Genomic DNA, 26,529 nt, shown 5'->3' on the forward strand with positions numbered 1-26,529 from the left:
TTGTTCTCCTCATCCTCTCTCGCGTTCTTCTTGGGTTGATATTTCTTTGATAGATTTCTGTGAGGAGAGAAGGTTTGAGGCCCGGTGAGTAGCACATCATTTTAATACAGTCGCCGGTTTAACAAAAAACAGGTGTCTGGGTAAATGGGTTCCTCTACTGCTGATGTTCCCGTCAGAGCCAAAGGACCAATCTATTTCTTCATAATATCCAATCTGCCCGAGTGCTCTCTCTCTCTCTCTTCCTTTCTCTCGTGCTCCCTCGCTCCGCACTCCATGCCTCCCTCCTCCCTCTGCCACAATCCCCCTTTTCCGGTTAAAGTAATAACTATCATGGCCTCAGAGCAGCCATGGAGAGCCAGCCACCATGAAGCACTCGGCTATTCTCTCTGAAAAGTCTGCTCTCTCGGTCTAGCTTGGCATGGGATGAATGCAGGTCTGGTCTGGATGTTTGGTGTGGCGTGTTAATGTTTGTCTGAGGGGGGGGTAATGGGAACATATTTGAAGTGTGTGTGTGTGTGGGGGGGTTGTGGGACATGAGAGATGGGCTATGGCTTCATGGCCACAGGGTGGTCAGTTGTCCAACAGTCTCCGCATTCTTCTTCTTCTCGTATCTCTCTCTCTCTCACACATGTTCGCTGTCTGTCACTCACTGTCTCTCTCTTCCTATCGCCCGTTCACTTGTTTGATAACGTAGGTAAAGATAGACATTCACCTAGTTCCTTACATGGCTGTCAGCACTGTTTGACGATAGAGAGAAAGAAAGAGTGAGACAGACAGAGAGAGAGAGAGAGAGAGAGAGAGAGAGAGAGAGAGAGAGAGAGAGAGAGAGAGAGAGAGAGAGAGAGAGAGAAGAGAGAGAGAGAGAGAGAGAGAGAGAGAGAGATGGTATGGTATGGACATAGTTCTGCTGTCTGCAATACTGCAACAAGGGCAGGCCTTTCAGCCTCAATCATGATGAAAGCTTTAAAAGCAAGTGATTTTAGCCTGCACACACACACACACACACACAAACACACCCACCAACAGACACACACGCACAAATACATAAACCAGTACTGCCAGACAGACTTTTAGTAGAATCCACCTAGAGACGGCAGCAGACCAGACAAGCAATTAGATTTCGGCAGACATATGTAGAGAGCAAATCAGAGGCACTAATGCGTGCACGGTTGCAGTGAGTGGTGAGTCTTCACTCATGCATAATCGTGTTTACGACACTGTATTCACATCCCGTAATGCCTCTCATCAAAAACACAGGTCAGACACTTCAAGCATAATGACACTAATTCCAACCTCAGGTTGACATTGACAAAACATTGTTTTATTCAAGTGAATCTGTGCTGTGGAATTGTTTACAGCATTACCAAACCAGGGGGCAGTAGCCTCAATATAATAACCAGAAAACTATTAATTAAAATTTTAAAATAACAACTTTAGCCTTTTACTTTACAAGGTTTTACTAGTAGCATGTTAGAATGTAGCTTCAAATGTCAGACAGCACAGAAACATGAGGAATGACCTGATTAGAAAGCAGCATCATCGCAGATGAAAAATACATGCGATAAAAACACATGCGTGCCGGCACGCTTTTTTTCATCTCTATACAACACCCCCCCACCTCCTCGCTCCCCCCCACCTCCTCGCTCCCCCCCTCCTCCTCGCTCCCCCCCTCCTCCTCCTCCCACCCGCCCACCCCTTCTTCGGCTGTCTGCTCTGTTGCCAGGCAGATATCTCCCTCAGTTCAGATAGCTAGATGTCACGTCAGCCAACGCGTGGCAGTGTGTGTGTGTGTGTGTGTGTCTACTGTACGCCACTCTGCATGTCCTGTGGGACGATATTGATCACTATTGATGGTCACGTCGAACGCTAAAGTGCAGCAGTACTGGAAAACGCTCCAGTCTTCAGACAGACAGACAGATGGGGGTCCTCTGCTGCTCTCTGGATTATTTCCGTGTGTGTGTGTGTGTGTGTGTGTGTGTGTGTGTGTGTGTGTGTGGAGGGGGGGGAAGTGCCCCACTGATCTACTCTTCTTTACGGCGGTATTGAGAATGAGATTCATTTGCCTGGATACAGGGCAACCGGATTTATCCTGGACTGGATTAGGCCAAATGGTGCGGGGCGGCGCGGAGGAGAGGTGGGAGGGGAGGGGGTCAATGATAATGTGCAATATAGACCTCCGACCCTAATAGCACTGCAATACTGGCCGAGAGAGAAAAAATGCTGATCCGGATGGTTTAATTTCCACCGCCGTGTCTCTTACTTAGAAACAGTATGGTTAATTGGCATGTGTGGCTGACCGTGGTGTGATACTGCAATGTTGTGATGTGCAGTGTTGACTGCACGACACACTGCATACTTGCCTGTCAACACACTTACTGCCTTACATACACACTTACTGTGTACCGTTCCTCACACTTAGATGAATAAAAGCTATAGTCCATTTTAGCTGGCCAGTCTGGGTAAAGACGGCCAATCAGAGTCCATCTTTCCTCTGACCAGGTCAGCCACAGTGTGACTAACACACTGAGAGAGGTCCTCCACAAAGTTGAAAACAGGGGGGGGGGGCGAGCAAAGACGTGAAACAAATTGAGGGTGTGCGATGGGACTTCCGCCCGCACAAAGGAGCGCGTAGCGGAGAAGATCAAGGAGACCTTTCCATTCATGTTTATTAGATCGAGCAGGGAAGAGCCTGGAACGGTCTGAGCGTGCTCAGTAGATTAAACCTGATTCAATGAGCTAAGTTGATTAGACGGGATGATTGGGCCCGGTCGGGCTACGGAAGCGCCAACAAAGATGCACGTTGTTTTCGAAGGACACCCTAAACTGAACGAGCCCCCTGTTAAACAGGTTTGCGTAGCCTCGCTGCTAATATTCTATTTCCTCACGTTAAGAGGCTGGTGGGGGGGGGGGGGGGGGACAGACGGGTCTGAAGGAAGCAGGAGGTCAAGCCTGCTGTGTCGGACAGAGGATACTCTGTGTGGGCAGGGTGAGGAGAAACATCCGCTATGTCTGGGGAGCTTCAAGCCCGCTCAAACGCACTGCAACACCAACGTGTGTGCACTTGAACATGCATGCGTGTGCCTCTGGGCTATCTGTGAGAGCATGAGAGGGCCTCGGTGTTTGTGTAGTGAATGCATGCAAACAGAGCGAGAGTAGCTGGCCACTTGTATTATCTCATTAGCAAAGCGCCCTTGATTAATGGGGGAAGGGAGGGGGGGTGGGGGTAGCGGTTTGAGGGTGCAGAATGGTCCAAATAGGGTCGGACCCCTACAGGAAGACTATTAGCACTGGATAAGGGGGTGGTCTATTTTTAGAGTAGTAGCCATCTTGCAGACCTTCTTTAAGAACCTGGATTGGAGGATTGGAGGATTTCTTTTTTGGGGGGGTGGTGGGGTGGGGGGGGAGGGGGGGAGTGGGGGGGGGGGCAGTATCCTGCTGGTTGTTGTTGGTGTTGTCTGAGGCATTAGAAGGAGGATCCCTAACCCTAACCCCCTCCTGGGGGGACTAGTCACGAACCACCACTCCTCCCAAATTTACCCAAAAAGGGGCGAGGGGGGGCTGACTGTAGGGAAGCAGGGAGGAAGGGAGGAGGTGCGAGAGGCAGGAGGGGTTGGAGGAAGGGAATGTGGGTCAGCGCTAGGGATGATAATACTGATACCTCGTAACTATGGCAACTCCTGCGCCTAACCCCCGCCCCCCCTCCACAGCCAACCCGTACTTCCTCTTGCCCGGAGCAGGAAGCAGAAAGAACAACAGTGCTCCACCACAGAACGAGACTGAGATCGAAAGAGAGAGAGAGAGAGAGAGAGAGAGAGAGAGAGAGAGAGAGAGAGAGAGAGAGAGAGAGAGAGAGAGAGAGAGAGAGAGAGAGAGAGAGAGAGAGAGAGAGAGAGAGAGAGAGAGAGAGAGAGAGAGAGAGAGAGAGAGAGAGAGAGAGAGAGAGAGAGAGAGAGAGAGAGAGAGAGAGAGAGAGAGAGAGAGAGAAAGGAAAGAGAGAGACAGACAGACAGAAAAAGCGACTACCTCTTTAGAAGGCATATACCAACGATCTCTTCAACAACCTGACCTGCTTTCGGTGGTGAATGGTGCACAATGCAGTGTTTGTGCTGGTTGTCCTTGTGAAAACCCGTCTCTAGCTTTTCAACGTGAATGAAATGATCACGGTTAGGATAAGCTCCAAAGGTAGACTCACCTTATCTGCTTTGCATAGTTGATTTCGATCTCCGATCTCTCTTTGACGAATTTGCTGTACCTCTCCACAAACTCTATGCCCCACTGGGTGTGCTTCTCCAAGTTATCAAACTGATCCTGGAACAGAGAGCAGAGACACGTACAGACAGACAGACAGACAGACAGACAGACAGAGAAGAAAACATGTGAATAAACGACAAACACGAAGCAATGTCTTTTTGCAGCAAGTCCAACAAGAAGGTCAACCTGGTGGTTCTGGTTGAGAGGAGACAGCCGTGCTGTGGTTCCCCTCTCTCCAACGTCGACACGATCCACGCCGAAGAATCACAACTCTCATCGAATCCACTGGTACAGATAAATATACACTCCCACAGCAAATTTGATTTCAAATGGGTGGTGGTAGAAAAGTTGGTATATGTGTATCCTATCCAATAAAATGAAGGGTCGCATGGCAATGTCAACAACCTCCACCTGGTCATAATCTCTTTTTTGAGACTTCAGACTTTCAACTATTTCCATAATGGATAAGGAACCTTCTATGCCACGTGTTGCCGATAAAGAGAATATATGGATAGTTTGTCTGTAAAAGTGTTACAGCCCTATTTGGATGGTGTCCTGGTACAAAGTATATTTATTGACCACAAAAAACATAAGTCAGACACAGAGACAGACTTGATAGGTGTCATTAGAGTGTTGGATGCCATTGTAGGATGCAGGATATTTGCAATCCAGAGATTTCTCTCTTTAAGAGAGCTCAAAGGACACAAAACGACGGCCTGTTTATATTGCCTTTACAACATTGGACCACTCAGACAATGGCTTAGTACCGGTCTAAAATAATTCACAACCCAACACGACTGTTCACTCCGTTCAAGATTATTCCTGCACAGTCCCATAGGAAGCTTAGTCCTAATGTTTATCTACTTGGTGTGTGTCAAATTCCCATCTCATCATTACTTGCAGCTGTCTTCTGGTACAGGACTAGGACAGATAGGCCTATAGAGGTTCAACTATACTGCTGAATCTTGTCCACCAGAAGGTTCATTTCAATCAGGTTTGAACAGTGACGCAATTGACAGTAACACGGCCATCAGTAGTAGTTCAAAGCTGCAGAAACCACCAATTCAACAACAACAAAAAAATGCTTGAGAGAAGTAATCCTTCTACCACGCCAACAAACATTTCTCAGCAAAATCGTACAGTTGTGTTCTAGCTCTGTCTTATACAAGACAGTAAACAAAGTGTGGATATTAACCTTAGTGTGGCTCCAGCATTCCCCCATTTTCTCCTCCACCATGACTGTAGTCCTCTATAGAACAATTTGTAGTTGTGTAAACCCAAGCCCAATATTGATGCTCTGCTCTGTCAGTACCAGAACCAGAGCCAGGCTGGAGACGATTCCGACAGGGACTCAAGTCAACACACTATGCTATGTCTTCATTTGTGTGTGTGGGGGAGAGAAATTCTCCCCTCACTGACAGCACATGCTCCGACTAACAGGAAGTCAATGTGGCTGGTAGAACACTCTTGCAGGTTATGAAAATGTAACTTGTGCATCCTGTGAAGCTGAGGCCTGCGGTGGCTTATGTCTACTAGATTTCATACTTCATAAAGCTGACGATATGGCGACCTGGACAGGCTAACATGAACCTTTGCGTGACGACTGGCAATGTGCCACTCTCAGTATGCTAACCCTAACTGTAGTCAACATGCAGTTAAGCTTGCAGGACAACAATGGGAATGTAATGCTGTTTGTGCTACCGGCTATCCTAACGACACATTCATTCATCAACCCGGTTCATCAGAAGGCAACTCAAGAGAACGATTAGAAAACAACAAAAAACGATCTCAAGAAACCTATCCTTCTATCTTCCTTTGTTTCTCTCTCTCGTGTTCAATCACTCTGCTAAAGCAGCCCTACCCACCCACCCACACCATGTCTTTTTACAGTTTCTCTCCTCTCTGTCTGTCTCCCTCTTTCTTTCTCTTCTCTCTCTCTCCTCAGCATGCTCTTTCTTCTCTTTATCCCCGAGATGTTCTCTTTGTGTGCCAATTAAAGTCCTGGAATCTGCCGACAGCATTTCCTTCATTAGAACCCTCAAATGGGGGAAGGAGAGAAGGGCCAACAGAGACTAATCGCACCAAGCAGCTCTCAAGCCTCGTCCTATCCTCAAACGCACCCGTAACCTACGCCCGACATCTGCACCCAAACACGCCCTTCGCCGACACGCAAACCCAACACCGCACTCACCCTCGCACATGCAAATACACGCACTCGTTTCCCTGTAATGGCAGGTCGGTTTACCCTTTTCTGCAGCGGCACCATGGTTTCCGACCAGCCTCAGGGTGGGCTCACCACCCTCCTTCCAAGAGTCCAAATCCTAATTCCGAGCGGGTCCAAGCCTCCCTGTCCCACGCGCAGCAGAGGCGGCAGAGTTCTCTCAGGTCGGGGGTTAGCGAGGCGTTAAATCCAGCAGACCACGCAGAGCAACTTCAACCAAAGTGAGCAAATCAAAGAGGCTGAGAGGATTAGGAAGGAAGACTCCAGCGTCCGTTTGGGTATGAGTTTCGGGTGAGGAACTGGGTTCCGTGACCCTCGCCCTCCCCCAAGCCCTGCACACACTCGCACACACCGCTCACACACACACACCGCTCACACACACACACCGCTCTCACACACGGCGTCCCAGTTCGACTGAGAGTAGCCCTTGTTTGTCGGGAAGCGCAGAGAACACTGGAGAGGGAGAAATAGAGGGAGGCAACTCTGACAAACACACAAACACCCGCACCCTCTCTGTCACAAACGCACACACACACTACATGCATCTGAGGGCATGCCTGCCTCAGAGCGCTGTAGCGAAATGCTCTGTCAGGCGTAAGGTGGAATCAGTGGGATGTGAGAGGGCAACTGATTCAGAGAGGAGGGAAAAACAGAGGGAGGAGGAGGGGAGAGGTGGAGAGAAGTGGAGAGGAAGGGGGGAAGAGGTGGGAGGGGAGAGGAGGGGGGGAGAAGCAGGGGGTAGTTAAAAGGGAGGAGACTCGGTTGAAGGACTAGTTTCTCTGATGCAACTCCTGCTTTGTCTCCAAAAACTCCAACCCAACAAACACACACACACAAATGAAGCATGTTGGTATGGTGTGAACACACTGCTCATCTGTTACAGTAAGGAGGATTCCTCCAAGAGGTAAAAAACACATCAGTCAGGGTATTCAGGGAGGCCGAATGGAGTCCATATATATTATGAATGAAGCAAAAGGCAAAATATCAAGGAAAACAACAGAGGGCCAAAACGAATGTGTGTCACTGATGCTAGCTTCCTCACAGCCATAGCATGTCATCATCTTGACACATCAAAACAGCCAGTTTAGAAAAGCCAGCAGAGAGAAAGAATAGAAGAGTCAGGTACTTTTTGTTATGTTGCTGCTTTATAATAGTCCGTTTGCTTCTTCTCCGGTTCAGATTTCCGGTTCAAAACACCTCTCACCAAAAAAACTGACCCACATACACCCTTCGTGAGCTGCGTCACAGAAAAACAAAACAAAAAACCCCACCGACCTCCCTCACTCGCATAAACACACACACACACACACACCCTGCTCCAGGTCAGGTCCCAGGTCGAGGTCGATCAGCTGTGCCCTCTAAACCACGGCCTCGATGAGGAAGCGGGCGCGCGCGCGCGGGGGGGGGTGGTAGCGGTGGGGGGGGGAGCCGGCCCGGGGGAGTGGGGAGGTGGGGGGGTGGGGGGCTGGGAGGTGCGGCGGGCGGTTTGATCCTCCAGGAGGGAACCCAGCCCGGCTCGGCTTGTTATTTCAGGACACGTCCGAGCAGCTGTGGAGGAAGGGGGCCTGTGTTGTCGTACGTTTAGGAAAACACACACGGCAGAGGCCTCGCCCTGACCACGGAGCCTGAGGGAGACGGTCTGGAAAACGCAGGCTGCCCGATGCGGAGGACTGCAACAAACATGCACTTGTCGGTGGGATCTGATCAGCGGCCGCCCCAACCAACTGGTGAGGGAAAGATTATCCGCTCTACAATGCACTGCATTAGCGGGTAATCTCGACTAATGCACACCACTGAGCCCCGCATTCCAGATGAGATCCTACCTTCTTTTCCTTGACCATTTCGCAGTCTTAACCCACAGCGCTCCCGTAATACAGGCGAGGCGATGCTAGGGTAGGCTAGCTATCGTTATCATACCCCCGTTCAGAAAACACAACCACAGGCTAAGGCAGGTTTGAGGTGTCCGGTGCACCATGGCAGCCATGTTGTTTACCTTCATCGCAGCCTTGGCAGTGACGTGCCTGGTGCAGGCAGGCGGAAGCAGGGAGGCAGGCGGAAGGGGTTAGTGTTAAACCCTAACCCTAACCCGTACAGACCTGCCTCCACTGCTAAAAAAACCCCTAGAGGAAACACTGCTGTCTATCTCTCTTTTTTCACTTTCTCCTCCATCTCCCATGCCCACCCCCCTTCCCTCCATGTCTCTCTCTCGTCCTGTCCCACCACCTCTCTCCGACCTCTCAGCGGCCGCCCCTCTCAACCCGCTTCTGTTATTACCCAGACTCCACTGCTGTGCTGTGCCAGACACACAGTGGACGCGGGCCAGATCCCCATTGTGACACTAGCCTCCACATTGGAAGGCTACCACTGCTTCTGCATTAGAATGGGCAGCCTGGCTCCGTCCCAAACTCTCCCCCGTACCCCCCCCCCCCCCATCCCTCCCCTCCGCCTCTGCCTCTCTCTCTCACTGCTGCTCCTCCCTCCTCCTTATCTCTCATCCTCCGCACCTAGGGACCTTTCCAGATGATGCATATGGGTGATGTCATTACAGAGAGCAGAGAGCGATCTGGTCTGTTGAGGCTGATGGCAAATTAATGCCATCAACCATATCTTTCTCTGTTCTCGGACCAATCTGATACGATAGCCACATCTTAGCGAGTGACTTCTACCGTGTTCCGTTCCGCCAGGGAAGGCAGCAGAGGGAAGCGATTCTGGCTTCCCGGTTGCTTCCCAGAGGTTAAAGGTCGGTAAATCACGGCTCCTGCAAGTTGTTCTGAAGAAAGAGACACTGATGGCGTCGTGCACGTTAACCCTCCCTAAACAAACCGGGGGTGCGTGCTATCCTGAATACACACACACACCGACACTCTCTCTGCCTCCTTCTCTCTACATTACTCTCACGCACACACACACACTCTCTCTCTCACTCTCGCTCCTGGTGTCTATTTTATTTTTACACACATGCAGGCACATACACGCACTCTTCACACATACGTCGAAAGACTTCCCTTTCGTGAGACTGCGGTTGAGTGTTAGTGTTTAGAACAGCAAAGAGCCCTGCTATTCAGCCAACGAGACACACATAACCAAAGACCAGCGCCCCAGGGGACCGCAATTCATCACGACAGGCCTCAGATGAACAGCTTATTCAGGGAAACGTTTGACAGGGCCACCTCATCTTCTGAGGTAGACAGAGCTAATGAAACCGTCAATCCAGCACCTTCCGGAAGAGGGACTGTGTGATCAAGCCAGGAAGAGAGCATAAGAGAATAAGACACTTGAAGTGGACGAGCGCAGGTTTACTGTAAGCCAAGAATTGTCTGTCGGTAGGGCTTTTCCCAATCCCAACAAAAAGAGGGTTTACGGTACATTCATGTATTACAGTCCGCAGCGATAGACTGCAGTCAGAGCGTGCACTCCGCCAGGACGGCAACCAAAACCATACTGGCCCCGTTCAGGTCAGTGCTCTCAGAATCACTGGAAGAAATCAATAAGGAAACTGGAAGAGTCAAACGGAGGGAGAGGTGGATAGAGGAGGAGGAGGAGGAAGAGGAGGAAGAGGGGGATAGAGGAGGAGGAGGAGGATGTGGGCTGTGGATGACGGGGGGGAGAAGTGTATGTGTCAACAACAAAAAATGTTAGCCAAGCTAATTACGCTTGCTACTAATAGCCTAGATGTGGTGAAGGGAGCACCAGTCAACATAGTGTGGGACATCGACCCCGACACACACTGCCTTGTAGACACACTGTAAGTACAAACGTCCCTCAAAACTGTTCCGGAACGAGGAGCAGAATACACTATGACAGTGTCAAATACCATACAAACCCCGCCATCACCAAAACACAAGGGACGGGGTGACGCAATCCGCATACGTCCCGACTCCCGACCCAAACATTTTTCTTGTGAGAACTTTAAGACGACGGTTATTTTGAGGTTCTCTCTCTGTGGCGCGGCAGTAAAAAGAAGCTGGGCCCACGAAGCGGCATATTGAATCCAGAGGCCTCTCGCTGTCCTGCCCAGAACACAGCCTCCACAGGAAACACGTGGGGAGGGAAGGGAGCAGCTGTTCCTCCGGAGGAGAAAGGAGAGACAAAGGCGGAGAGGACGGAAAGGAGAGGGAGACAGAGGAGGGAAGAAGGGGGGGGGGGGGGTGAATGCGGAGAGAGAATGCAAAAGGAGGAAGGGGGAGAAGGAGGGGGGAAGGGAGAGAGAGAGAGAGAAGAGAAGCGGGGGAGGCTGACAGATGTGTCACCGAGAGGGGTGACAATGGGGTTTAGGACTGAGAGGGTCACGGGTCACTCTCACAGGTCCTCCGCGCCACTGGGGAGAGAACAGAAGTGTCGGGGACCACATGCCTGTGGCCACATCAAAGGGAAGATATGCGCATTTAGACAGTCCCATTCGAAGCGTTCGAGTTCGGGTGAACGGGCTGGCGGGAATGACAAGACGGCAGCCGCGTTGAGGAGCTGTATTGTATTCGAACATATGCAATGTGCTTTCGTGGGACAATTTGAAGGAGGATATGTTTGGCAAAAGTCTACCGTCCAGAAATGCGGGAGTGCGTTACGGGATGCCGTTTCATATTGGACTTTCTGCTGCTTTCCGGAGCTGACGTGGGCTGCAAAACAGCCCCTGGGGAAGGGAGCGGTGCAGATGGAACCAGGCGTCTCATTAAGAACGAGCTGGCCTATATTCACACTCACGGCCCTGAGCCCCGTTCCGAGAAACAGCTCTGTTCCCCTGCCGGTCGCTACCCCAGCGAGGACACTGAATCTCCCACTCACAACAGGCCTGTCGATTGTTCCTCCAAGGAAGAGGGGGGGCACCTAGGGCAGGAACCAGGAGGAAGGTCTGTCTTTTTACCGACGTGCCCTGGTGCAGCGTCCAGGGCTGGCTCTCCATCTCCGTGCCTCTGTCAGCAGAACTCAAAGGGCAGAGCAGGCCGAGCAGAGGGGAGGGCCTGTCCTTCATACTTCAAGACAGCCCACTGGCCACACGGTTTCCTCCCCGTGGGAGTCAATGGGGTTTTCTATGTGGCGATGCAAATGTCTGCAGTGTCTCATGCCGTGTGGGCGTCCGACCACATGGACAAATATTTGGGGGGGAGATGCCGACCTTGTCCTCAGCACACAGAGGCTTTGTCAACGGGTGCTGGGGAGGAACAATGGCCTCTCCATAACCCTCTATAACCTCCCAGCAGGGGGGGCTGACACACACACACAGTATACAAGCACACACACACATACAGTATACAAGCACACACACACACACAGTATACAAGCACACACACACATACAGTATACAAGCACACACACACGTACAGTATACAAGCACACACACACACATACAGTATACAAGCACCCACACACGCACGCAAGAACCCCAAATCCAAAAATCGACAGGACCTGTGAGTACAACTAAAAAGCCAGTGAAGGCACTTCAACGACCCCATTAAGCCAACCCCCCCACCCTCAAACACTCCCCCTTAACAATGACTTCACACTGCAATGTAATCATTAACCCAAAGTCCGACTCCCCAGAGGGTCCTGGATCTGACCCTGCTTACCTCTCCTCCTACTGCCTTTATGGGACATTTAGGAAAGACATGGGGTAGCTTTGTTTAGTTATGTGGAAAGAACTTCCTAGCCTCTCGAGAAATGTAGGCTTCAGCTGTATGAATATGGCTTCTTTGTTGTAAACCTGTTGATTTGAAGATATTTAAAACACACAGAGAGAGAGAGAGAGAGAGAGAGAGAGAGAGAGAGAGAGAGAGAGAGAGAGAGAGAGAGATTTTTGCACGGCCATGGCTGTGAGGGAAACAAGTGTGTCAGTTCTTGTTTGCATGCCATGCACATATTTATAGATACATCAACGCGGCTTGTCAGGAATGTGAGAGCGTGTTTGTGTGCGGACACGTGTGTGTGAACAACTATGTCCATAAAACAGTCCCTCTCTTTGTGCATGTGTGGCAGGTGTGTGCGATTTACCCACACTGTGCAGTATGTGTGTGTGTGTGTGTGTGTGTGTGTGTGAGTGAGAGAGAGAGAGAGAGAGAGAGAGAGAGAGAGAGAGAGAGAGAGAGAGAGAGAGAGAGAGAGAGAGAGAGAGAGAGAGAGAGAGAGAGAGAGAGAGAGAGAGAGAGAGACTAACACACACTAGTGTTGGTCAGTATTGAGACCGTCCATCAACTGTGCTGGTCCCTCCCTCTCTTTCTTGGTGGTTGAGAAACAGGAAATTACTCAAATTACTCGGAGATGTGAGTCATAGTGACTGGAAGAGAGGTCGACACCTTTTTAAATAAACTGAAGAAGACAATGCTGTTAATTCCTGTTTTAGCATCATCAACGGGATCAACGTGAAAAAATATATTCAACCATCCACAGAAGGGCCACAGAACAGGACAATGCTATGGGTCTGCACAAAATATTTATTTATATGATCCAACCATTTGCACGGCACCATGAAGACACTATCTAGTGGTCAGTCTACATGTCCGTTCCCTGGGCTAAGCCTGAGGGCAGATCCCTGCGAGGACCATCTGCTTGGTGGACTTACGGCGCTGGTCATCTTCATCTGCAGCAGGGTCTGCAGGTACTCCTCGAAGGGGGTGAGCGGAGGCGGCTCCTCCCTCGCCTCCAGCTCCGGTTTGAGCGTGCACACGCTGTCCAGGAAGACAAAGAACTCACTCCGCCGCCGCAGCATGTTCACGGCAGTCACACGGCACGCGGTCGCCTCGGAAACTGAACGGAGCCTCGCGGAGGATGTTAATCCGTTAGACGCGAAGAACCGACAGTAGAAGGAAAAGAGTACGGTCAAAAAGCGCGCCGCGTCCGCCGAGTTATGAGACCCCAGAGCAGGTTTGACTGGGTCCCAATTGGACAACTGTTAGTAGGATGAAATCAAGTAAACGCAACGACCCCAGACAGAACCTGAGGGTTGAACAGAGAACTGCCGAGGAGGTTTTCAGACGAGTGGACCACTTCATGAGCCCTACCCTGTAGCCCAGAGCTCTGAGATTACCCAGAGTAAATCGAAACACTGTTTGACGTTGTCTTTAATCTGATTAAGACAGCCGCCCCAAACCCTTGACCACCCAATAAACCACCTCAGTGTCGCATAATGATTACTCCACTAGGCCAGCCTTCACAGGTCAGCCATTGTTCCTAAGCGGCTGTTTTTCCCAACTTTGTCCTTTTGGGGAGATTATCGATCTATAGAGTCTTATACCTTATGTAATCAAGAGTCTGGATTAAGGCAAACCGAGAAAATAGCATGTGTACAAGTTCAAACGGTTTACTCAATGAGAGTCAAGGGGAAAACGTGTGAAAGATAGGGCGCAGAGGGGAAAACTAGACTTCTTCGTGGGATCTGTTTCTAGGCAAGGCCGGCATTCTCTGATGTCTCCCTGCTGAAGAAGGAGGGCCTAGAAGAGCTGGAGCATGGCCAGCTCGTCCAATAGGCAGCCCTGTTTACTGTCCCATCTGCCATCGCTTAACAGCATTGAGTGAGTGGGCATTGAGTGAGTGGGTGATACCGATATCTCCACATCTACCCAGCTGCAATACCACCCCCCCCCCCCCCCCCACCCCCAGCCAGCAGTTAGGGGCTTACAGTAAGCGAGCGAGACACAGTCCTCTCATCCAATCTCCATGTCCCATCGAAATGGGGCACATCCATCGACCTTACGAGCCAAGCAGGCCAGCTGGTAGCGACGGCTTCGTGTCTCGCGTTCGGCCCCGCCTCCTAGCAGTCACGCTGGGCACAGTGGTGTTTCACAGGCGAAGGCGATCGGTTAACAACCGAACGTCGCGTCACTGCAGCTTCCCTGCCCCGGAGGCCCCAGCTGTCTGCAGGCGGATCTGAATCCTGTTCAGACACTGCGATGCGCTGGGGGGGGGAGCGTTCCGGCTATGTGCTGCGGTGACGTCTTCCGTGTATACATTTCATCTACCTAACACCCGGCTTGTTCTCCGACAGCTGGTTAAAATGGGACCGGGTGGATGTCAGACACAGGTGAAGCCCTTCTAGTGCTGCTCTGCGTGTGCCAACACTCCGAGGCCGCTCTGTTTCTAAATTGAGAACTATTTGTTGTCGCTCTCCGTGTCGCTTCGGGAAACAAACACACCAGCAAATGGCAGTCACATACAGTATCATTAAGTACACTTCACATAATAACAATCATTGTTTACAGTGGCCCTGAATAGGAATGTTTTGAACAAAACAAGTTCAACACCACTGTGTGTGTAGTCTCAATGCAGGATGTCATTTTGCTCTGGTTTGAACTTTAAAGGGCCTGGGGGCCTTTGCCTTCTCTTAGAGTATAGGGTCATGTCGAGGGGCTTCTAATTTTACAATGGCACCGTCCCAATCTCACAGGAACACGGCCTAGCTGATATCCATCGCCATGTGGTCCGTGGTCAAATCACGCCCCTGCAGGAATTCGTCCCGCGACATGCCTGCAGTGTCCCTCCATGTCCTCCAGGTCTATTTTAGGGCCTCAGATAGCCTGAAGTTTAGCCAGTCTCTCTCTTTTCAAGCAAACATAAGTGTGTGGCAACCTTGTTTACTTGTGACACCTCACCTTTGGCACATCAATTTTCAGGTGAATGTTGTGTCCCTGAACACCACAGCATAGTGAGTGTGTCAAAGGAATGTGTCAAGGGCAAAAGCTTGACATTAGATTCAGGCCCTATGGTGCATACCGAAACTCTGTAGACATAAACACGGATAAAAAAAAATCTTCTCTTCAGCAGTGGAGAAAATAGTTGTAGTGCAAATGGCTCTGACTGTGTGTAGAGAAGCCTCACTTCTCTCATTTGAGGCGCACATAAAACAGATAGCGAAGTGAGTTTCTCACCACAGCTAACGTACGACATCTTGGTAAAGCATTTGTGTGTAGCGTCAGAAATAGGAGCATCCATTTTACAGTTCGAAGCCTCACAGTTGGTCTGATTCTGCTGGCAGTAAATAGGTCTGTAAGCTGATTTACACCGTGACAACGGCAGAAAACAACCCCTCAAGCCTTTTGTGGCTCCATCCATTCATTCTCTCTTCTTTGCTAACAGAGTGGGGTTCATGCCTTCTGGAGCATTTCTGGCCATTCGCTGTTTAGAGGAGCTTCAAAAGAAATGTGGAAGGTCTTCAAGGAAATGGCAAGGCGCAAACAGAGATGTGTTGTATACGGTCGTGTCTTTCCCCGCCAGCCAATCCGGTAAGTTCTGTGGACGCTTTGGTAGTCAACCCAGCCTGTCCTGATGTGGTTTGAGACACAGCACGTGCAGAAATAGGGGGATAATCTTCTCCTATTTGTTGAAATTAGACATTTAGAAAAAAAAACATTAACAGCCATCATAAGCCACTTTTATTGACTCTATTTAGCCTTCATCATCTTAATAAGCAGGTCTAGTCATGTGGATGACTGTGGATGAGTCCAGGAATATGTGCCAGAAGTTCCCCAAGGCGCAGTCAGGTCAGGGCGGCCCTCCAACCTCTTGGGATTTCACAGATCCATCATCCCTGTAGCGCTATGGTGGGGGGTGAAATACCCTTGCAGGGGTTAGCTTGAGGAAAATGGAGGTTGGCATGGACAGACAGGCTCGATCATTAGGATGTATGAAGTTGTGAGATCAAAGACTGATGGCTTTTTCCCTGGCGAGCCTGGAAAAACTGGATTTAGCATGACTTAGCATAACTCGATTTTATTTTTATTTTTTTCAAGCTAATCAATTCGGTTAAATCTTTCGAGTCGAATTTCTAATAAACGCTATTAGCGCCTCCTTGTGAACTCCCTGGAGAGCGGGGGCTGAACCCCCTGTGCTGAACGGAAGCTCTTTAGTTTGTGGGTGGATTAGATCCACTTTGGAAGCAGAACTAGAGATGAGAAGAGAGAGCGCTGAGAGCGCTAAGCTCAAGAGCCAGAGAGGTGCTAAAGAAGGGGTGAGAGAAAGAGAACTGGAACAAATCGTGCGCCGCAGAGTAAGAGGGGAGGGAGGAATGAGGGGCTAAACATTTAGCCACCCAACAGCTCATTTCGGAACGTTTGTCAGTATTTTGTGGACAATTCGTCTACTTGTTGACTCTTTATCACCGGTGAGCAAAGAAGCTGGGTGGGCTGATGGAATATACCAGAAAGTTTCACTGTTTATGCTATCATGCTTCCCAGCACGGTTTCTCAAACACATCTGGAGGGCGAGAGAGTTCTTTGTAAACTGAGCAGAACTATCAGCCATCGCAACAACTTCCTGCCTGTAAGATACATTTCCTCCATAGCTCAACGCCTGTGGCGTCTCTCCACACAACCGGCAGAAGATAAACAACAGAACCTCTCCCAGGAGACCAATCACAGGCCCTCATTCCCCCCCCCCCCCCCCCCCCGAAAAAAGTAAACATTCACACAAACGTCAGCAGCAATTACCTTCTGCGGACAGTGATAGTGGTATCTCTTTTAAGGCAGCAGTTTAAAGCCCAGATATGTGACGACTTGAAAGAAGATGAGGAAGTTGATCGAGATAAGAGCCGACCACAGTTCCTAATGATGAAATATAGGCTATAACTCTTACACAAGGTTGTCTACTTGTCTACTTGTAGTCTACGTCCTCCCCTGCCAACCTGCATTATATGCTGTATTGGTACTGTTAAAAGACAAAGACCTGCAGCCATATGCCATGAAGACATGAAGTAGACGTCATTGGAAGTACTAGGTTGAACCTTGAGGCGTCACTCTACATCTAAGACATGGCTTCCAATGGAGCGGACTGGTGCAATCAAGAGCCAGCCATTCTCTTTGTCTCTGTAGAGGGGGGAGGTAAATCAATAGCATCAAGTCATGGGTGATTATCCATGATGGCTGCACTCAATATACATTGCACCTAGCAACCTTCTCCACTTACAATGGATCCCACCCGAGGCTCCACACCTGAGAGAAAGATTATGCTGAAGGGCACTACGGAATGATCCGGACTCTTTAGGTCTAGTCTTCTCTCTCTTTTCTCCCTGCTGCCTGCTTTCCATCCCTCAAAACACCTTTGCGGAAGATATACGCCACCACCAAGCCTACCTGACTGACTGAGACAGGGAGAGGGACATTTTGTGGTCTGATGAGTCAGAACATGAACTAAACTTCTGTGATTGTACCCAAATAGTTAACTTACCTTGTAGGAACAAGTCAATAGATGTATTCACTTTCAACTGTTTCTGTCTTTGTCTCCAGTTTTGGTCTCCATCAAACCCCCCAAGTGAGCAGATATATTTTTTAGTGTTCTGAGAGGAGTTTAAGTTTGATCACGAATAAATATGTATTCTTCATTACTTGAGGTTGCTAAGCAAACCCGTTTGAATGTAGATAACCGCCAGACAGCAGGGGCACTTCAGAGACACTTTGGTACTGTGGTTTTCTCACTCCCTTGACTTCCATTTGTACACAGTTGTGGGCGGTTTCGGCAAAACTCGACCATGGTTTTATGTCATTTCAATCTGTGGGTGGTTTTCTACATTATTTCAGTAACAAGAACTATTTCGATCCTTCATCGATAGAGACGGCTAGATAGTTCTCTGCTGATGCACTCTTTCGAAACACCCACTTGACTTAAAAGATATGCAGGTTATTAATACACATGTAGGCCCACACCATGGACCATGATGGGTACTTGGATTCTTCAAAAGACCTTGAGCATTCACCAAAGGGACTCACGGTACAGCAATTGTATGTATTTTATTAGTACAGCCTAGGGGACTCCTGGCAGAACTCGATGGCTATACTTTACTGAGGCCCTACACAGGCATGTAGTGTGCGGGGCGCATTCAACACTAAGAACAGAGCAATGCCTGTTTTTTGTCTTATATCAAGGGAATCGGTACCACTTGACAAATGACAGTCATTAAGATGAAGTATATGTTGTAGAGCAGTTCCACAACCCCAATAGGCTGGAGCAACTAGAGATTAGGGGCACTGGTAGAGTCCAGGGGCCTCATGTATAAACGTTGCGCACGCACACTTTGTGATGTATAAAGATTTACTTGACGTGTGGGTCAGTGGCTCGTTCACGTGCGGTCAATCTCACGTTGATTGTGATTTATAAAGGAAAGGTGCGCAGGACCTGGCGTACGACCGGTTTTATACATGTGAATATTTCTGTGCATAGGTACTTTTCGAGTTTTGGCCGTACGCCATCTTCTGGTATGAAAGCTGCGCAATCCTTTATACATGAGGCCCCAGGTGAGGTGGATTCAGTCACGTGACCCGCTAGACTACCAGGTTGAATCACAAGAGTGATGACGAGACACCTGCAGAAACAGGTCGACTGAAAGACCATCTCCTCATGATTAGAGAGACTGGTACAGTTGTTTGTCCCTAAAAGCCCTTCTGTCACCAGGAGCAGGCCGAGGGCAAGAGGTATTTAGGGGCCATGTAGGTGCTGGTCCAGTAGCTCATGGGTAGCCTAATAGCTAAGAGACTATAAACAGATGGGAGAAAGAGCGGTCGGCGTCCGTTGGAATAAGATCCTGTTGTATCATAGATGTCTTGACGTGAGAAGAGCTTTTTCCTCTGCGAGCTGCTTAATGAGTTGTGAAAGTCCAGTTCCCCTCATCCCCTCAGCTCTGGCCGTGTCTTCACTAACGCAGTGACTACGTTCAGTTGACTACTGGGTTTCATAGTGTTATCAATCTGCAGATTGGAGAGAGAGATTAACAAACACCTCAACGTCAAAATGACCCCGTTCAGAGCACCGGTACTAGTCAAGTCTCTCGAAGTCAGAGGACGATGTTTAGAGTGAATAGAGAAAAAGAAAGAGAACATACAACCAATAGGTGTTTTTTATTCTAGTAAAGAGGATACTGTCATCAGAACACAGTTGGAACAGTAGGGAACACATTTATAAGACTGGTTAATAAGACAGAATATATGAACAGAGGATGAGGTAATATCTTATCCATTGACTGTGATTAACAGTAGCACATAGTAAATCATTTCCGACGCACCCCATGGTGAAAGAACAAGACTAACTCAGTGAAAGCCCATATTATTTTAAAAGCAGAAGTCCAGGACTGCAGAGACATGACTTTATAGTCGTATGCAAATACAGGAAACAGGAAAAATGTAGGCTGTGTTAAAACATCTCGTTCAGGCTCCTTGCAATTAAAGGCCATTCTTTTTAATATCCTGCTCTCTCCTTTCTCCCTGCTCCCTGTTGAGCAATGTGGAACGCTCGGATCAGAGGTGAGCCCATTCACGGCTACTCCAAGAGACGTGGGGGGGGGGTGGAGGAGGGGGACATTAACTGCCGCCAGCAGGTGGGTGGCGAAGACTGAGGTCGGGGAGCGACCCCACTCCCAAACAGGGAGCGACCCCACTCCCAAACAGGGAGCGACCCCACTCCCAAACAGGGTGCGAGCCGGCGTCCCCAGCCTCCCAACTCAGGCACGCAGTCACACGCACACACAAGAGGAAATAAGCCCGCTCGCGTTTCAGGCCCTGGAAGTGGCCCTGTGTGTCAAGTGAAGAGCAGGGGACTCCCAGGAGAGGGACCCTGGGGGTCACAAGGGTCTGGAGTGGGAAGGGTGCGGAGCGGGGGAACCGCTCAGGAAACCAGGGGAGGAAAGCTGTCTGAACCCCTGGCCATTTCCAGCTCAGACGGACACACGAGGAGACCCCGACTAGCGACTAGAGTGCCACTGAAACAAACAAACCCACGAGGTTCAGCTTGAACTCGTCTGTGGCCGCCTTGCCTGGAGCCCTACTAAACAGCATGCGAGAAAGCAACTCATGTTACTTTTAAAAGGCCTCCCTACTAACCACTTTCCCCATCTCAATTACATTAGGGGGGCGACGGGGCCAAGAGACAAGCATGTGGATACAATTAAAGGACCAGACCGGTCACAGCATTCCTGGCCTCTGTTGTCCCCCGGTCTGCCTGATAGTCAAGATATTTAGGGCCCTGCCTGCCAAAACAATGTGTGCAAAAACAAAGCATGGCTGAAGTGCCCTATGCAAGCCTTAACAGTTTTCTGGAGGTGCACATACTTTGACATCCTGTATGGCGATAAGACAATAGCCGAGCCGCACCTAATGTGGGTCAAAACGACTGAAACACTGTCCGAACAGAAACGGTTCTCCCATCAGAAGGTTTGTTTGCCTCGAAGCCACTCACCTTCAACTGCTGCTCTTTGAGCAGCGTCTCGCTCTTGCCCAGGTCCATGTGTAGCGCGCGACTGTAAAGCCTTGAAACAGGATACTGCACTACACTATGTGTCTTGCTCTTTTTTTTTTCTATGCGTGTGTGTGAGGGTGAGAAAAAGAATGGCCCATTCTGCTCATGAGACCGTTAACCTCACTCCTGCCCGGAAGGAAATGAAACACAGTGAGGTGTTCTAACAGAGAACAGCCTCTTTCTAGATCTAATTCCTCTTTCAGGTAAGGGATTTGATCAAGTTCATGTTACACACTGAATCGGATTGTGCGACTATTGTTTCCCGGCTTTGTCGAAAGGACGAGTTCATGCTACATTGTTGGGAAGAACATGAGCAAGAACCTTGACTGTTGGGTCATGACCTTGAAAAGCCCACCTTGCAGACACTGGCACCTCATGACCACAGTGGTGTATTTTTAAGCTGCCCGGCTTCTCACTGAACCGCATCGTTCTGACGCTGATGTGTGTTCTGTTTGAAGTGTTTCCATTGTGTTAGTCCAGTGTCCAGTGTCCAGTGTCTCTGTACTTATAAAATGAGTCTTCTGGACGCTGGCCATTCATTTGATACTATATCTGGACAAAATGTCATCCTTCTGGACACTAGTCATTCATTTAATGTTATACCTGGACAAGAAATGTTTTTGGGATTTTGATAGAAATATCGGTTTCAGGTCTTCTGGTCAATCCTCCGGTTGTCAAACGTAGCAATGATTCATCTGTAGTATTTATTTATCTCATGTCACTCTGATTATCTGTTTAGCGACACTGGAAGACCCTCTGCAAAGCAAGACAGGTACACTTAGCTACCTGTGCTGTATAGCTCTAGTCATAACTGTAGCTAATGTTTCACTCTGAGGTAACGACTACACAAAAAGCTCCAGAACTATTGTGTTTCGTAGATTTAGTCAGCATTTTGGATTTCTTGCATTATGTTTTTTTAAAGTTGTATTTTGTTCAATATTGTAAGACTGCATTGGCAGAGTATTCCCATTCACGTTATATTAGTCACTGAGTGCACTCACGCAAACCAACTTTCCAAAAATGAAGGTGCCTGTGGCTCATTTTGCTAGAGCGTAGCATCTGGAATCTAAAGAATAGTGGCAGAGATTTAGAATTCGGATGGGTGTTTTTGTGGGTCCTTTGTAGGCAATTAAGTTTAACCCTCTAATATGTTAGTTAGACTATATTTAGCCATTTTGAGGAGGAATCCGCCATTGTGGCTTGCAGCTTTCGTTTTCTTTTTTTTTCTGACCCCTGTCCCACTGAGAAACAATCACATGTTTTGACACACTTGACTTCGTACTTCAATGGCAGCGTAAACTTGTGCACACAGCTTTAGCATTGGAGAAGGGGGGGGGGGCTTCAAACTTAGAAGAGAAGGAGAGAGGGGCACTGGCTGTGATTAGACTGCACATATTACTTATATATAAAAAAAAAAAGAAAGAACAATTGTTTTGAGGCTGATGAAATTCAGCCAGAGAGACTTTCCACAAGGGGCACAGAGGGAGCCCCTGGCTGGTGCCTGTTTACCCCCCTGCTGGTCTGCAAGAGGAACACAGCTTCCACTGGACAAACGGCCACAACAGGACAGAGAACGATCCCGATTCCGGAACGATTTGGCCTACTGACATTGGCGGTGGACTCATTCACTCAACACATGATCAGAACTCCCCCCCTCCCCCACATTACCAAGAGCAGGAAGAGAGCTGTGATGTGTCGCCGATGTCATTGCTTATCGTCCAGGATGTGTGAATATAGTGTTGAAGTCAAAGATTTGTATAAAATACGGGACAAGGCTATAGGGTAGGTTGAACAGGTTTTCACCACTGATCAATGATACTCTCCACTCGACTGGATCAAATACAAAAGACTGTTTGTGGGTCAACAGATTTCCAATCCTGGTCCTAACAATCAAAAACCCAGGAAAGCACTAGACCTAGGTCCAACAGACACTTCTTGGGTCTACAGTGGATGAGCTAACAGTACTGTCGATGACATCACCATGAAAATAGTTGCAGTAGTTCAGGTAGCCTCGTCTGAGTATGATATTGCACCCATGGAATGCAATAAACTCTTAAGGCATCATTTTCCTCAGCCCATGGGAGGTTACTTCAAACTGTGAGTCATTCACACATGCTCCTCACTAGAGTCGCTCGTCTGCTGGGCAGGGAACCTCGGATCACAGCAATACAAACTCCAAAAATAGTGTGGACCAGAGTAGTGTGAAAAGTCCTTTATCTGGTCTATTCATATCCAGATTTGGTATTTGACAATCCAAGGTGGTCTCTCTCTCTCTCTCTCTCGGCAAAATGAAAACAGCTTCCAGCCCCTTTCATGAAGGACTACTTGTGCATATTGCAAGATTTCTGTTTCTAAGTGAGTGAGCAAAAGAGCATACCATACACCACCTGGAATCCACAGGCAGTCGGTCTCCCATCCAACTACGAACCAGGCCCAACCCTGCTTAGCTTCCGAGACGAGATCTGTCCTTGCCATGCTGGTCTCTATGAATCTAAAATACTTAACAGCATCGGTAGAAGGAACCAGAGAGGGGAGAGAACGAGCACAGCTATGAGGAGAGATTAAGACAAAGAAAGGAGAATAAACTGAAACGATGCTGCAAAAAGGTTTTGGTTAACATCTCTTCCTTTTTGTCGTTTTAGCTTTTCTCCATTTTCTTAAATTATAACCTGCAAAGATGTTCTAAAGTGGCAAAAAACATATTTGGAGTGTGACGTTAACCCCACTTCCTGAAATATCACTTCCTTCCTGCTGCTTAAAAACCCCCACAAACTGAGCTTGATAAATCCTCTTTGACACGTTGTAATGTCGACCTCATATTTGGTTTTCCGGGAGTATTCAAGTCCAATAGTCAAACTCTGATCGCCATCGATACGCTCATTATCTGTACGCAACGACACAATTATCCGCAAGCTTATTTATGCATGTTACGCGTTCGTTCTCCATCAAACAGGAGGAAATATTGCCAGTCATCGTCTCTGGGTAATTAGGCCACATGTGGAACACAGCAGGTGATTTAGGACATTGTCCAGTTGGCCACGCTTACTGTTGTTCTACTGATTAAGCACACAGGTGCCAAACCAAGAGAAATGTATTTTGGATTCCGTTTGATCTCGTCTTAAACTGGGGTTTAGCACGACAACAAGGGACAAGAGGTGCACACAAGCTGCCTTCCTGCACCAATGAGCCAGTCAGTCAGTCAGTCAGCCACATCATACTGACACACTTGTATTCCGTTGAGTTTGGCAATAAGCCTGCACTGTAATGACCAAGATCACAGTAACAAGTGTCTGGTAATCATTCTGTTCTCAGAGAACAGAGCTGGGCATCTGGATGCAATCCACCCCTATTCTTTTTTTGGGGGGGTTGAAAAACCTCACGTCTCTGTTCAAACCCTAGCACATGCTTTTAGAGAGGGGCCGGCCTACATGAAAGCTTTTGAAACAGTCTGGGGAGCAGGCTGTTGGGCCTATGGCCAGTACCTGAACAGCAGTGAGTCTTGGTCAAGTGGTTCACAAGAGAGATCGAATGGGAAAACCTCAGTGAGCCTCGGACGTTCTGACAGAGGTCCTTTTGAACTTTCAACCGGGAAAATGATTGGAGAATTCTGGAGAGGCCAAGCCCCACTCCCTGCCCCTCACGCACTCTGTCTACCCCCCCCTCTCTCTCTCTCCTCTCCCTCCTCAAGAGAAACACGTCCCCAATTTAACCATCTCCAGACCACGAGGGCTGCTGCGCTTCCCGTCTGCTGAAACAGGCCTCAACTGTGGTACACCGAGAGCCCCAGCAGACAGACCCCACAACGCACAGACACACACACAACACACACGCACACACAACACACACGCACGCACACACAACACACATGCACAGACACACACACAACACACGCACAGACACCCACACAACACACACAGACACACAACCCCTCATTTCCCATGGTCATTACAAACATGACGTGCATCTTGACAGGCAGGATGCGACGGGATCACCCTCTGCCTATACCGGGTCATTTGTGTATGGACGACAGATTCAGTATGGTTGTGTGCAGCCGGCCCACATTTTCTAATAACAGTAATAACAACATGACATCAACAACAAGATTAACTGTATGCTAACAAAAGGGAGACAAAAGGAATACCACCCGCTGCGGCTGCTTATCAGCGCACCGTAAAACTAGCCGCACCAGTCCTGTAATCTTCCATTTTCCCATGCCAGAGTTTAGAATGCACAGGGGGGGGGGGGACTGTCCGGAGGTCTTTCTGTGTGCGGGTAAGAGGGGAGGGGGGGGGGGGGTCTAAGGTTAGTAAGAAGACAGGAATCCACGATTCAAGCTTCTCCTGCTTTGATTGCTGGTGACTTCCCCGTTTCACACTGTGGCCCATGAGGACATTCACTGCACTGCTACAGTGTTGACGGCAAGGTTTTCAGAAAAGGGCAGTTCCTGGCATGGCATTAGGAAAGACATTGGCATCGACAAATGAGCTGAGTGGAAACCGAGATAGCCTACCCTGGTGCCCTGGGTTGAGCACGTGTCTGCTGGTTCCACTGCACAGCTCAAAATTTGGTACCAGGGCACTTGAGTGGGAGGATGAGCTGTGGCATCACAGCTCTGGAATGTTCTGTGTTGCATGGCCTCCTCCATCTCCTCCATCTAGTCTAAATGGTCAAGCTAGGCACCATACAGGTTTACTGAAGTATTCATGTCCATCTATATAGCACTTACGCAAGCTATTACTGTAATTGCATCTTACTGGAAGCTGAATGCTAGATATTTCTGTGGGTTGGCTAGCAGAGAGCATGGTCAAGATGGTAATGCTGTGTCAACCTTGTTGCAATCAGTTATTGACAACTGAACTGTCTTTTCTCCGTATCTACACAGGCCTGATGCTGTGCCACTTCCTGCTCAGGAACAACTGTCATCTCACAATCACAAGCGCAATTCCTGTCAAAATCATGCCACAACCGTCGGAATCTGAGAAAATCAAATCATTAAATTCAACACAGCATATCAAATAATCAGTGTGTCTTCGCTTAGCCTGTTTGGGTTATTATCGAAATATTATCGACACTAAACGTAGCCTATATAGGAAACGTGCTTCATCTGCATATCTGTAGCCTATGTATTATTTATTTATTTTTTGTTTTTCTCGCAGTACGTTTTGTTGTGTTGAATCTAGCCTGTTCTTCCTTTTGTTTCAATGAACAGTTTACAGAATGACAAACAAACAGTAAGGACAGCATACGGGGGTGTGCGCTCAGATGAGCATGCTGATGTGAGGTGCAGCCTGTATAGTAAAATGTTGCAGTTTTCTGCCTAAATCAGTTTAGCTAAGATCGTGTAATAACAAAGTAATGTGGAGATAAATGTCCATCAGACTGTCTGCTCCGTGTGAACTGGTCATATTGACCACATGATGACACCAGCAAACATTCGCGTATTGGCCAGCCCCTATCAGGATCTGATACCGAGAGGATATAAATCAGAAATAGGTTTGGGATGGTATATTAGAGATTACGCAAAAAAAACAGTCATTGCAATACCTTAGATTTGTCACTTACCCATAGCTCTGACCCCCAGCTCATGGTTCCAATTCGATCTACTTGTAATAATCCACGATTCAGAGGTGGTGTTTTGATGCCAAACCACTGTATCTTCTGTTTGGATTTTTCTTCCTACGAGGTCCACCTTGTCTTTGTGAGCTCTCTCTGAATATGTCCTTCCCTCCTTGTGCGAAAGTGAGAGTTTTTACCTTCTCATTCTGTGTTCTACAAAATGGCCAGGAGCCGCAGCATAATCTTCAAACGGAGTGTACCCTATGCAGCTCGCGAGCACCCGCTTTTCCGCCAAA

General features: G+C 48.7%; 1 long non-coding RNA gene across 1 annotated transcript; it reads right to left on the reverse strand.

Annotated features, from left to right (window-relative positions):
- On the reverse strand, nt 1-26,502 carry LOC134033380 (uncharacterized). Its single transcript, XR_009932116.1, has 3 exons — nt 26,240-26,502; nt 4,193-4,308; nt 1-57 (listed from the first exon to the last, which is right to left on the reverse strand). It is a non-coding gene; the product is annotated as an uncharacterized LOC134033380 (long non-coding RNA).
- Nucleotides 26,503-26,529: the final 27 nt, after the last annotated feature.

Source organism: Osmerus eperlanus, chromosome 14 (genome assembly GCF_963692335.1).
Source record: "Osmerus eperlanus chromosome 14, fOsmEpe2.1, whole genome shotgun sequence".
Taxonomy (NCBI): domain Eukaryota; kingdom Metazoa; phylum Chordata; class Actinopteri; order Osmeriformes; family Osmeridae; genus Osmerus; species Osmerus eperlanus.